The following is a 12,902-nucleotide window of genomic DNA, read 5'->3' on the forward strand; positions in this document are numbered from 1 at the left end:
GCAATCGTGAAGGAAGCACAGCTGTATCATATATGGCATTCCATCAATGAAAGCCTGTCACATGTTTACCAGATGTGACACTCCTAATGAGACAAAGGGCATCCACTCATTGACCATGAGCAACTGATTGGTCATTAATATACCACATCAGAGATTGGGGCACGGAGCTAGGTTGGGTCACTCATCTCACTGAAACTTTAGCTTCCCACACAGGGCTCAAGATGTTACATATCTGTGATGCCACCTTGGTCACCTCTGTGTGCTAGTGTCTCAGGAGCAAGGCAGCGTCAGCCACCATGCAAGTAGGACAGGAAAAGCTATGGATCCTTAGTCTCCAAACATGTCATCTTCTGAGCTTTGCTTTCTTGCCCATTGAATCATTAATGTCTTCAATGTTTCTTGTCAGAGAGAAGGCAAAATCAGATATGGATCCAGGGCTCAATGCTGCTTTTGTCAGGGTCCTATTGCAATGGAAGAGGCAAAGGAGGGAGAGGTGATTCTGTGCACAGCTCCAGCAGGAGGGACATGATCAAATGGAGCCAGAGCATGAACAGGAGGGCCAGGAGGAGAGACCCAGACAACAGAGGCGACTTGCCAGACAAAGTTTATCATCCAAGAGTCTCCTATTTACAAATGAATGAGAGGCAATGCCATGCACCTCTGTTCTTATGCTGAGCTTTGGTACATCACATATGCCACATTCTTTGTGAAGGCCTGACCACATGGAGTTGGAGGGCATCCCCTGCCAGTGGCTTTGAAGGTGGCCGCAGCACTCAATTTCTTAGTCCCTGGTTCTTTCAAAGGAATAACAGGCGACCTGTGTGGCATCTCTCAGTCCACAACACATTGATGCATAAAGGAGGTCACAGGTGCCCTTTATAGGAAGGCCTGTTATTATGCCAGGTTTGCTCTGGAAGGAGATAGCCAGGCTGTGAGATTCACTGGTTTTGCCTGCCTCTCAGGCTTCCAAAGAATGGAGGATGCAATAGGCTGTGGGTGTACAGGCTCCATGGCAGCATGCCCTAAAGTTTATAAACTGCAAGGACTATCATTCCATCAATGTACAACTGGTGTGTGATCACTGGAAGCACATACTGCATGTTTGTGCACGGTACCCTGGGAGTTGCCATGACTCCTACATCCTGAGTTACTCCCAGGTACCTGAGATTTTTGAGGGGCTATTACACCTGCAGGGATGGCTGCTTGGGCAGCCACTGAAACACTGGCTGATGACACCAGTGAATCGTCCTCAGTCGTTCTGAGGAGAGGTACAACGATGCTCACATCTCCGCACGTTCCCCTATAGAGCAGACCATAGGGCTTCTGAAGATGCATTTCAGATGCTTGGACCGCTCAGGTGGCTCACTCCAATACACTCCCGATAGGGTTTCCCGCATCGTCACATCGGAGGATGAGGATCCAGAGGCCCAAGAATCTCAGGAGGCTGCTGAGTGCAATCATGCCATGGATAAGAGAGATGTGCCTGTGATACGTTAATTGCTGACAGTTTCCAGGAAGAGTAAAGTCAAGTGAAGGAATATGGCCACATCTCTCCTAGCCCTCAATGTCATTTTCTTTCAACTCAGGGGATGTCCACCCACTTGCAGCAAGAACGAGTCCCACATTCACACTTGCCTCATGAATCGCCAGGCCATGATGTTTGCTTTGGTCTGTGGGACCCTGTGAGTGAGCTCACTCTGGGAACTGAGGGCCCACTTAGGAACAAGAGCGATGCGAGGGAAGACTTGAAGCCTTTGCCACCATCTAATGATGCAAACACTGCTGCGACTGAGACGTGGACATTCCTAGGGATTTCCTCCTCCCGTGCATGTCTTTTCTTCTGCCGCTACCACTGAGGAGATACAAATGCTGCTAGATTATCAATGCTGATGAGCTGCCCTCACTCAATAGTATTCCTTGAGGAAGAAGGGTTGGAAACATTTATATCGCACGCTTGCAATAAAGATTTAAACACATCTCCCTGACATCACACAAGGGGTGCAGATACTAGTTCGATTGTGGTTGCCATCACAGGAATGTGAATCTCACAGTGAGATACTATCACCGAGTGGGAGGCATGCTAAACCTTGAAGTAAGAGGATTCCAAAGTACAAAATCACAACTTCAGCTGACAGGAACATTCAAATAACCATCAAATGTATTAACAAAAGTGCAATTTATTTACATGTCTAGCACACCTGTGACCCAAAGGTGACAACAATTTTTCTTAACTTTCCTAACTCTATTGCTACACCTGGGTGTAGCACCAATATCTGCAGCAGAGGTGGAGGCAGCCTGCTGACTGCCACATCCTGATGTCTGTGATGACCTTGGCAGGTCTCCTCTGGTGGCCTGGAGAGCCCAGGACTGATAACGGTCACCTGCTCACGGGCAGAAGTGCCCTCGGCAGCCTGAGAAGCTGGAGTGGATCGGGCCTCAGGCAAAGGAGGCTGTAGGTGTCTGCACACCCATGGAGTGTCCTGAGAGGAGGCCCCCAGGGCATCCGGCTGATGCTCAGCCTCCCTGTGGCTACCCGAGGGCCCCGTCCTGAATACTGCAGGAGATGGTGCACCTGATGGGGTCAAGGTGCCTCGTCCCCATGTCACCTACATCTTGGTGGTACCCATCAGGGTGCATGGCTATGTAGTGCAGGGCCAACCGCAAATCCAGCAAGACCTGCTGGACCCACGTCTCCATGGAGGTTGCAGCCTCCCCACGGTGACCTTGCATGTCGGAGCCATGACGTCAGTCAGAAAGCGGATGGACTTCTCCATTGTTCGCTCCAGTCTGCTGAGTGACTGCCGAATCTCTGCCTGATGTTCCGCCGCTTGTTGTTGCATCTCCAGCTTAGATTCGATGGTCATTTCCAGAGGCTCATCTGGCTCAGACAGAGTGAATGGCTGGTCTCCAGCAGCCCTCTGAGTGCTGGAACCTGGGTTGTCCTGGCCTGACTGCTGTGGAGATGTGCTATTGAGGTGTTCCCCAGAAAGTGAGCCCAAGCCTAGTCTACATCTGTGCCCCACCATGTGTCTCTCTGACCTGGTGGAGGGTGTGTGTGAGAACCGTGATGGTTGTCCTGGAGCTTCCTCCTCAGATGAAGTCTGGGAGCTCGCACTGGTGCTAGACTAGCTTGAGGGTCTTGATCTGCTGGTGCCTAGAAAATAGAGCTTCAGTTAATGAGCATGAGCTGTGTAAGACTGCACGTGACTCACTGTGATTGTCAGGATTTGATAAAGCGATGAAGCTGTGATCCGTACTGGGTTGGTGGGAGAGGCCGATCTCCCCTTCCCCACAGGACAGATCCCCATCCTCCCCAGCCAGTTTGGCTGCAGCCTCCTCAAACTCAGTGAGGGCAATGATGTTGGCCGTCCCTCGTCCGGTCTGTGGTCTCTTGTGGCTGTTGTGCACCAGCTTGGCCTGTATGAAGACGAAAGAAAGGCATGTGATGGGAAGGGATGGAGCAGAGGTTGGGTGAGGTGCATGTCCCCTGTGTGTGGTGAGCCCTCCCCAGAAAGGCCAGAGAATGGAGCGTGAGCAACATGAATATGGGATGGTGGTGATGTGAAAGTCTCAGTAAGAGAATGAATGTTGAGATGTGTCCCCTACTAATGGTTGTGTGAGATCACTGAAGAGAGTAGCCGTTTGAGCTCATGGTGCTCTGAATTGAGTTTGATATTGGAGGAAGTTGAAGGATGATTTACCCTGGCACAGCAAATGAGATAATTTATCCTCTCCCTGCACTGGGTTGCATTTCGGGCGGGGGTGCCAGCTGTGCTGACCTGCTCCCCAACAGCCTCCCAGGGCGGAGAAGTGAGGCTGCTGTGCCTGTGCGCCTGCACCGCTCTGATCAAGGCCTGGAGGGCCTGGTGCGTGAAGCGGGTGCTGCCTTGTTCTTCAGGCTCTCGGCCTTCCTCTTCTGGCTGCCAGACATCTCTGGTGGGCTGGAGACAGTGAGATTGTGTGTTGAACTGGCCTTTAAAAATGGCGCCCAGACCTGTGAACCCGCCAGCTGACGGCGGCCATGTTAACCAACTCCAGATCCACCAGGTGATTCGGACTGATACAAGCTTTTGCATAATTAATGAGGCTCCAAGCGCAGAATCGTGCATGAGTACCCGCCATTCCAGACAGCAGGGTGGGCACTGCCAAAACCACCCGCCACCACACTTAATCTCATTTATGGAAAATTCCTCTCAAAGATTCCAGTCATAGTATCATCTGCAAATTTTGAAATCATGCCCTGCACACCACAATCTACGTCATTAATATACATCAGGAAGAGCAAAGGTCCCAGCACTGACCCCTGGGGAACTTCACTACAAACCTTCCTCCAATCTGAAAAGCAGCCATTTATCACTGCTCTCTGTTCCCTGTCACTCAGCCAATTTCTTATCCAAGTGTCTACTTTCCCTCTTATTCCATGAGCTAGAATTTTGCTCGCAAGTCTGTTGTGTGGCACTGTGTCAAATACCTTTTGTAAACCCTTATACACCACATCAAAAGTGTTTCCCTTATCAACCTTCCCTGCTACTCCTCAAAACTCCAGCAAGTTAGTTAAATATGATTGTTCCTTAATGAATCCATGCTGTCTTTCCATAATTATCCTACACTTGTCTAAGTGACTACTAATTTTGTCTCGAAATATAGTTTCCAGAAGTTTCCCTACCATAGAAGTCAAACTGACTAGTCTGTAGTTGCCAACTTTATCCTTGCACCCCTTTTTGAACAAGAGTGCAACATTCGCAATCCTCCTGTTCTCTGGCACCTCCCCTTTGTCTAAGGAAGACCTGGAAGATTATCACTAGTGCCTCTGCAATTTCCACTCTCACTTCCCTCAGTACCCTTGGATGCATCTCATCCCGCCCTGGTATCTTATTTAAGTAAAGATAGCCTTTCTAACTCCTCCTCCTTCTCAATTGTAAATTCATCTAGTGAAGCAGCTATCTCCTCTTTCACCTCAGCCTGGGTAGTATCTTTTTCCTTTGTAAAGACAGAAAAAAAATATATTCGTTCAATATCTCTATTTCTCCTTCCTGCACATGCAAGTTCTCTTTTTATCCCTAATCAGCCCTACTCTTTCTTTTACTTTTTATTATTTATATGCTTAAAGAAGACCTTGGGATTTCCTTTTTATATTAGCTGCCAGTCTCTCCTCATGCTCTCTCCTTAACCTAAATCTTATGACACAATGGTCAGTGTCCTCCAAATGCGCTCCTCCTGATATTTGATCCACTTGGGTCAACTCATTTCCCAGAACCAGGTCCAGCAGCGCCTGCCCTCTCATTGGACCAAAAACATACTGCTGCAGAAAATTATCTTGACCATATTCCAGGAATTCTCACCCCTCTTGTCCCTTTGCACAATTCCTATCCCAGTTTATATTTGAATAATTGAAGTTCCCCATTTTAATTATTCTATAATTCTTGCATCTCTCTGTAATTTATTTGCAAATTTGTATCCCTCCATCCCTTCCACTAGTTGGTGGTCTATACACTACAACGATCAATGTTATTGGACCTTCTTCATTCCTTACCTCCAGCCAGAGAGATTCCATCCTTGATCAGTCTGGAACATCCTGTACTGTACTGCCATCTTTAATCAATACTGCCACTCCCCTCTCAGAACAATTTTATTTAATTTGCTTCTGAACCTTGCAAATTTCAGTAAAGCAATAGTTCTATATGTGAGTTTTGTTGAAAGTGTTTAGTGTCAGTCACATGGCTTCTAATTGTACTTATTTAAATAACATTATTTTTGGGAAATTTCCCCTCCCTGTTGTCTCAGACCACAAGCCATGGCAGTCGTCTGTGTATGTGTTTATTTTATCCCTCTTAATATCTCATCCCTCCCTTCTTAATTCCAACCTAGTCTTGGCACAAATGTTTAGAGCTTGAATGCAATAAGATTGCTCGAAAGTGATTAGGTAGTCAGTTTTTATGAAAGGGTCTCTCATTGTTAGACCAGTTGATTATTTATAGCAGTTTCTTCATAACTGGGTTATATTCAGACTTCTTTATGCATTAATTCTCTCCCCACAAAGTGCTCTTCAAATCTTTTGCTTTGTAATAATGAGAAATCATTGTTTATGCAATAAGACTTGAAAAATCAATGGATGTGGGTTGTAATTGTAGGGTTTTAAAATGTAGATACTGATGAGATTGTGTTTTTTTTCTATTCTGTTACTTGTTTTTATATCCCTTTGTCACTCTACTATTAGCACTAAGCCAGGACTTCAATGAAGAGTGCAGGAGAGCATGCCAAGAGCAACACCAGGCATACCTAAAATGAGGTGCCAATCTGGTGATGCTATAACACGGGACTACGTACATGCCAAACAGTGGCAAAAGAGCTAAGGGATCCCATAACCAATTAATCAGATTAAAGCTCTGCAGCCCTCCCCCATCCAGTTGTGGATGGTGGTGGACAATTAAATGATAAGGGGAGGAGAAGGCTGCATGAACAACTCCATCTTGAATGATGGCAGAGCCCAGCAGATCTGTGCAGGAGACAAGGTTGAAAGGTATGCAATTATCTTCAGCCAGAAATGTCAAGTGTATGATCAATCTCGACCCTGCTCCCGAGGTGCCCAGCATCACAGATGCCAGTCTTCAATAAAATTTACTCACTCCACGTGATATCAGTAAAGGCTATGTAACTTGCCAATGTCCAAGCTGTAGTGATGAAGGCATGTGTTCTTGAACTATACATGCCTCTAGCCAAGTTATTACATTATAGCAACTGTGGCATCAACTCAACAATGTGAAAAATTGCCCAGGTATGCTCTGTACATAAAAAACAAGACAAAACCAATCCAACCAATTCCTGCCCCATCAGCCTGTTGTCAATCATCAGCATTGAAGCAACCATTGACAGCGCTATCAAGCAGCACTTACCAATAACCTGCTCTGTTTGACTTCTTGGTTCCAGACCTCATTACAGCTGTCCAAACATCATGTTATTTAAATAACATGGACAAAAAAGCTGATTTCTTGAGGTAAGCTAAGAGTAAATGAGTATGGCATCAAGGAGCCCCAGTAAAATTTCTGTCAGTGACAATCAAGGGGAAAATTCTCCATTGGCTGGGATCATACCTAGCACAAAGTAAGATGGTTGTGGTTGTTGGAGGCCAATCATCTCAGCCCCAGGACATCACTTCAGGAGCTCCTCAGGGCAGTGACCTAGGGCCAACCATCTTCAGCTGCTTCATCAATGATCTTCCTTTCATCGTGGGTCAGAAGTGGCAATGTTTGCTGATGATTGCACAATTCATAACTCCTTACAGAATGAAGTGACCCACGGCTGCATGCAGCAAGACCTGAACAATGTTCAGATTTAGACTGATAAGTGGCAAGTAATATACACACCACACAAATTCCATTGAATGATCATGTGCGAAAAGAGAGTCTAACCGCCTCCCCTTGGCATTCAAGGAGATTACCATCATTGCATTCCCCCAGCATCAAAATCCAGGGGTTGCCACCACTTTCCCGAGGACAGTTAGGGATGGGCAATAAATGTCAACTTTGCCAATGTCCCCACATTCCTGTGAATAAATTTTTTTAAAAACTACCCCCTTGCTCTATAAAAAAAAATTCTAATGTTTAAAACTTTTGTAGGAAAACTATATGGGAGAGGTTCCACCGATGACAAAGGACCAGTACTGGCATGGCTGAACTGTATTGAAGCTCTTCAAAAACTAAAGGAGGTAATAAACTTTATCTTTAGTGCTAGATTTTTATCTCTGGAAGGCAAAGAACAGTTCAAAGATTTATGCTAACCACAGTCTTTATTTGTCAATTGTTAAACTTACATTCCTGAAATTGGTGCAAAATTTAATGATGGGTCTTTGACATCGCAATTGCTGTGCAGGCACACCTTGGAATATGAACTTTGAATGGGCATTTCATTACATAAGAAGTGTGACTTCTGTCCCTTTCTCAATGTTGCATTTTTGAGAGTTTGAGAGATTAAAATTGGTATTTTCATTGAATAAAGACTTGAACTATTTAAATATTTTACAGATTAAGGTGTGAGCATATATTCAGAATTAACTAAGCCTTGAAACATTGTTGGTCAGGAACATTTTCTGAAATACAAAAATGATCCCCTCCAGTTCAGTTTTGGAATGTGTGTTCAACTCTTAGATTCAGAGTACAAACAATGCAACACTTTTTTTTTCTCCCCTTTCCCCAAACCCTTCAATTTTCCTTGCTTCTTCCTCGAATCCTGCTGGGATGCGGTTTCACAGGACTTGCCTCGGGAGAAAGACCTGCATTCCAGCATTAGGGAACTAAGTTTAATCCTGCAGCAGCCAGTGTGCCTATGCTTCCAGTAGGAAGCCCCTTGAGAGCAGCCATGAACTGGAACACTGGCCAGCTTTCATTTCTCCCAGCCCACGGATATTGAAACTAACTGACAGCATCCCTAATGCTGTCCTGATGACACAGATAGGGCAACATAGACTGTAGCTGAAGCCTGGGAACTTTATAGTTTGTTTGAGGAATCCATGGTTTACAATGAAATAAATAAGATGAGGAAAGCTCCTGAAGAGGATTCAGTCTGGGTATGCTTGGTGCTACAACTCTGAATACAGAATGAATCTGGTGAAGATAACCCTGGGGATTCCACCACTGCTCCATAAACCTTCAATGAAGCCATATGGGTTATCAGCTATGTTGAAGAGTTCAATGTCCCAATTATGTTTTAACTTCTTAATGACAACAAAAATGATCCAAGTAATTTTTTTTTGCACCTTTCTGCAGCAGTAGAAGGCAGCTGGGTGAAAATGGTACGGTTACTGTACACTATATTAGTGCTTCAGCACATTGTGCGCTGGAGTCCAAAGCTCTGGCTAGTTTATTTATTTATTCAGTTATTTATAGTTATTTATTTATTAAGTTATTGATATATGGATCAATAAATCTTGCTGACCAATAAATTTTACCTACTAAATGCAAGTATTAGTGAACACAAAATACTGTGTGGTATTTAATTAAGCATGGTTGATCAGTCATGTTTGATTATATGAAACGTTTGTTTCTTTCGATATGTGAATTTAATAATTTTTGCTTTCTTTCTGTACCACTGGGCCAGTAAATAACCAATCCTAACAAATTCTGTGACAGTTTTTCTGGTGGTTCATATTTTTTTATTCATTCATGGGATGTGGATGTTGCTAGCTAAGCCAGCATTTATTGCCCATCCATAAGAAGGTGGCAGTGAGCTGCTTTCTTGAGCTGCTGCAGTCCATGTACTGTAGGTAAACCCACAGTGCTGTTCGGGAGGATGTTCCAGGATTTTGACCCAGTGGCGGTGAAGGAACAACAATATATTTCCAAGTCAGTATTGTGAGTGGCTTGGAGAGGAGCTTGCAGGTGGTGGTGTTCCCATCTATCTGCTGCCCTTGCCCTTCTAGATGGTAGTGGCCATGGGTTTGGAAGGTGCTGTCGAAGGAGGTTTGGTGAATTCCTGCAATGCATCTTGTAGATGGTACATACTGCTGCTACTGTGAGTCGGTGGTGGAGGGAGTGAATGTTTGTGGATGGGACAAGCGGGCTGCTCTATCCTGGATGGTGTCAAGTTTCTTGAGTGTTGTGGGAGCTGCACTCATCCAGGCAACTGGAGAGTATTCCGTCACACTCCTGACTTGTGCTTTGCAGATAGTGGACAGGATTTGGGGAGTTAGGGGTTGGGTTACTCGCCACAGGATTCCTAGCCTCTGACCTATTCTTGTAGCTACAGTATTTATATGGCTAGTCCAATTTAGTTTCTGGTCAATGGTAGTCTCCAGGATGTTGCTAGTGGGGGATTTATTGATGGTAATGCCATTAAATGTCAAGGAGTGATGGCTAGATTCTCTCTTGTTGGAAATGCCTGGCACTTGGGTGGCTCGAATGCTTTTTGCCACTTGTCAGCCCGAGCCTGGATATTGTCCAGGTCTTGTTGCATTTGGACATGGACTGCTTCAGTATCTGAGGAGCCGCAAATGGTGCTGAACATTGTGCAATCATCAGCGAATATCTGCACTTCTGACCTTATGATAGAAAGGAAGTCATTGATGAAGAGGTTGGGCCTAGGACATTATCCTGAGGAACTCCTGCAGCAATGTCCTGGAACTGAGATGATGAACCATCTTCCTTCGTGCTAGGTATGACTCCAACCAGCAGAGAGTTTTCCATCTGATTTCAATTAACTCCAGTTTTGCTAGGGCTCCTTGATGCCACACTCAGTCAAATGCTGCCTTGATGTCCAGGACAGCCACTCTTACCTCGCCTCTGGAGTTCAGCTCTTCTGTCCATGTTTGAACCAAGGCTGTAATGAGGGCAGGAGTTGAGAGGCCCTGGCAGAATCCAAACTGAGCGTCAATAAGTAGATTATTACTAAGAAAGTGTTGTTTAGCATTGTAGATGACACCTTCCATCACTTTACTGATGATTGAGAGTAGTGGCAGTAATGGGGCAGTAATTGGCCTGGTTGGATTTGTCCTGCTTTTTGTGTACAGGACATACCTGGGCAATTTTCCACGTTGCTGGGTAGATTCCAGTGTTGTAGCTGTACTAGAACAGCTTGGTTAGAGGCGCAGCAAGTTCTGGAGCACAAGTCTTCAGTACTATTGCCGGAATATTGTCAGGGCCCATAGCCTTTGCAGTATCCAGAGCCTTCAGCCACTTCTTTATATTACAGGAATTGAATTGGCTGAAGACTGGCATCTGTGATGCTGGGGTCCTCCTGTGGAGGCCAAGATGGATCATCCACTCGGCACTTCTGACTGAAGATTGTTGCAAATAATTCAGCCTTATCTTTTGCACTGATGTGCTTGGCTCCCCATTTATTGAAGATGGGGATATTTGTGGAGCCTCGTCCTCCAGTGAGTTGTTTAATTGTCGACCACCATTCACAAATGGCTGTGGCATGGCTGCAGAGCTTAGTTCTGATCTATTTGTTGTGGAATCGCTGAGCTCTATCGCTTGCTGCTTATGCTGGTTGGCACGCAAGTAGACCTGTGTTGTAGCTTCACCAGGTTGATACTTCATTTTTAGGTATGCCTGGTGCTGCTCCTGACATGCCCTCCTGGACTCTTCATTGAACCAGGGTTGATCCCCTGGCTTGGTGGGAATGGTAGATTGGGGGATACGCCAGGCCATGAGGTTACAGATTGTGGTTGAGTACAATTCTGCTGCTGCTGTTGGTCCACAGTGCCTCATGGCTGCCCAGACTTTAGTTGCTAGATCTGGTTGGAACCTATTCCACTTAGCACAGTGGTAGTGTCACACAATGTGATGGAGTATATCCTCAATGTGAAGGCGGGACTTCGTCCCCACAAGTACTGTGCAGTAGTCTACTCCTGCCGAAACTGTCATGGATAGATGCATCTGCAGCAGGCAGGTTGTTGAGGATGAGGTTAACTTAATTTTTCCCTCTTGTTGGTTCCCTCACCACCTGCCTCAGACCCAGACTAGCAGCTATATCCTTTAGGGCTCAGTCTGTAGCAGTACTACTGAGCCACTCTTGATGATGGACATTGAAGTCCCCCAACCAAAGTGCATTCTGTGCCCTTGCCACCCTCAGTGCTTCCTCCAAGTGGAGTTCAACATTGAGTCGTACTGATTTATCAGCTGAGGGAGGGCGGTACGTGGTAATCAGCAGGAGATTTCCTTGCCTATGTTTGACCTGATACCATGAGACTTCATGGGGTCCAGAGTTGATGTTGAGGACTCCCAGGGCAACTCCCTTCCAACTGTATACCACTGTGCCGCCATGTCTCCTGCTGGTAGGATGGTGCTGATGGTGGGGGACATTTTCTGTAAGGTATAGCTAGTCTGTGAGACAGCTCTCCCAATTTTAGCACTAGCCACGAGATGTTAAGTAAAGAGGACTTTGCTGGGTTGACAGGGCTGAATTTGCTGTTTCCAGTGCCTAAGATCATGCTGGGTCGTCCGTCTGGTTTCATTCCTTTTAGACTTTTTAGTTGCTTGTTACAACTGAGTGCCTTGCTAGGCCATTGCAGAGGGCAGTTAAGAGTCAACCACATTACCTTGGGTCTGGAGTCACGAGTAGGCCAGACCAAGTAAGGATGGCAGATTTCCTTCCATTGGTGAACCAGATGGGTTTTTACGATAATCGACAATAGTTTCATGGTCATCATTAGACTTTAAATCCCAGATTTTTATTGAGTTCAAATTCCACCACCTGCTGTAGTGGGGGATTCAAGCCTGGGTCCCCAGACATTACCCTGGATCTCTGGATTTCTAGTCCATTGACAGTACCACTACACCATCAGGTTTGTCCTGGATTTCCATTCAACACATTTTGTTAGGAACAATGCATAGCTTTAAGTTTAATTTATATTTTATGTTTTAGTTTTATTTAGAGGTTTTTGTGAGCTGGGTGCCCGGGAGACTGGGGTCCTGTTTGTACACATGCATTTTTAATGAGGTTTTACAACTTTTGAGGTGAGGAGAGATGTGCAACCAAGGGGTTAGTAGTTTAGTGAAGTTAAAAAGGAAAACATTGAACAGAAAAAACTGTGCTGTTGCCTAGCGAAAGATGTCCAGAGGCACACACAGAAACAGGGAAACAAAGAAGGACAGTTAGTGTGTATACCAGAGAATGCAGGCAGAAAGCCTAATCTCTCTAATAAGAAATCCTGCAAGCCTGCTGGGGAACTGAGTTTAGTGAACTCATGGGGAGAATTTTCGGCTCGGCGAGCGGGGGCAAGGTCCACTCACCAAGGCGTAAAATGGTGCAGGGTGTCGTCGGGCATTCGTCCTGACATCACCACACGTCATTTAGATTTTCAGTTCGGCAGGCGCGCAGCCGAGTCGACTGCACACCCGCCGAACTGTCAAAGGCCTGTTAAGGCCATTAATTAACTAATTAAGCCTATTGAGAAAGCTGAATTA

At 45.6% G+C, this 12,902-nt stretch overlaps 1 pseudogene across 1 annotated transcript in view; it reads left to right on the forward strand.

Annotated features, from left to right (window-relative positions):
* LOC144679558 (cytosolic non-specific dipeptidase-like) overlaps positions 1 to 12,902 on the forward strand; it is a 52,530-nt pseudogene that overhangs the window by 19,154 nt on the left and 20,474 nt on the right. The window contains exon 3 of the transcript XR_013576368.1: positions 7,617 to 7,705. The product of XR_013576368.1 is annotated as a cytosolic non-specific dipeptidase-like (transcript). The remainder of the gene's footprint in view (positions 1 to 7,616; positions 7,706 to 12,902) is intronic.

The sequence above is a fragment of the Cetorhinus maximus genome, chromosome 4 (genome assembly GCF_964194155.1).
Source record: "Cetorhinus maximus chromosome 4, sCetMax3.hap1.1, whole genome shotgun sequence".
Lineage (NCBI taxonomy): Eukaryota > Metazoa > Chordata > Chondrichthyes > Lamniformes > Cetorhinidae > Cetorhinus > Cetorhinus maximus.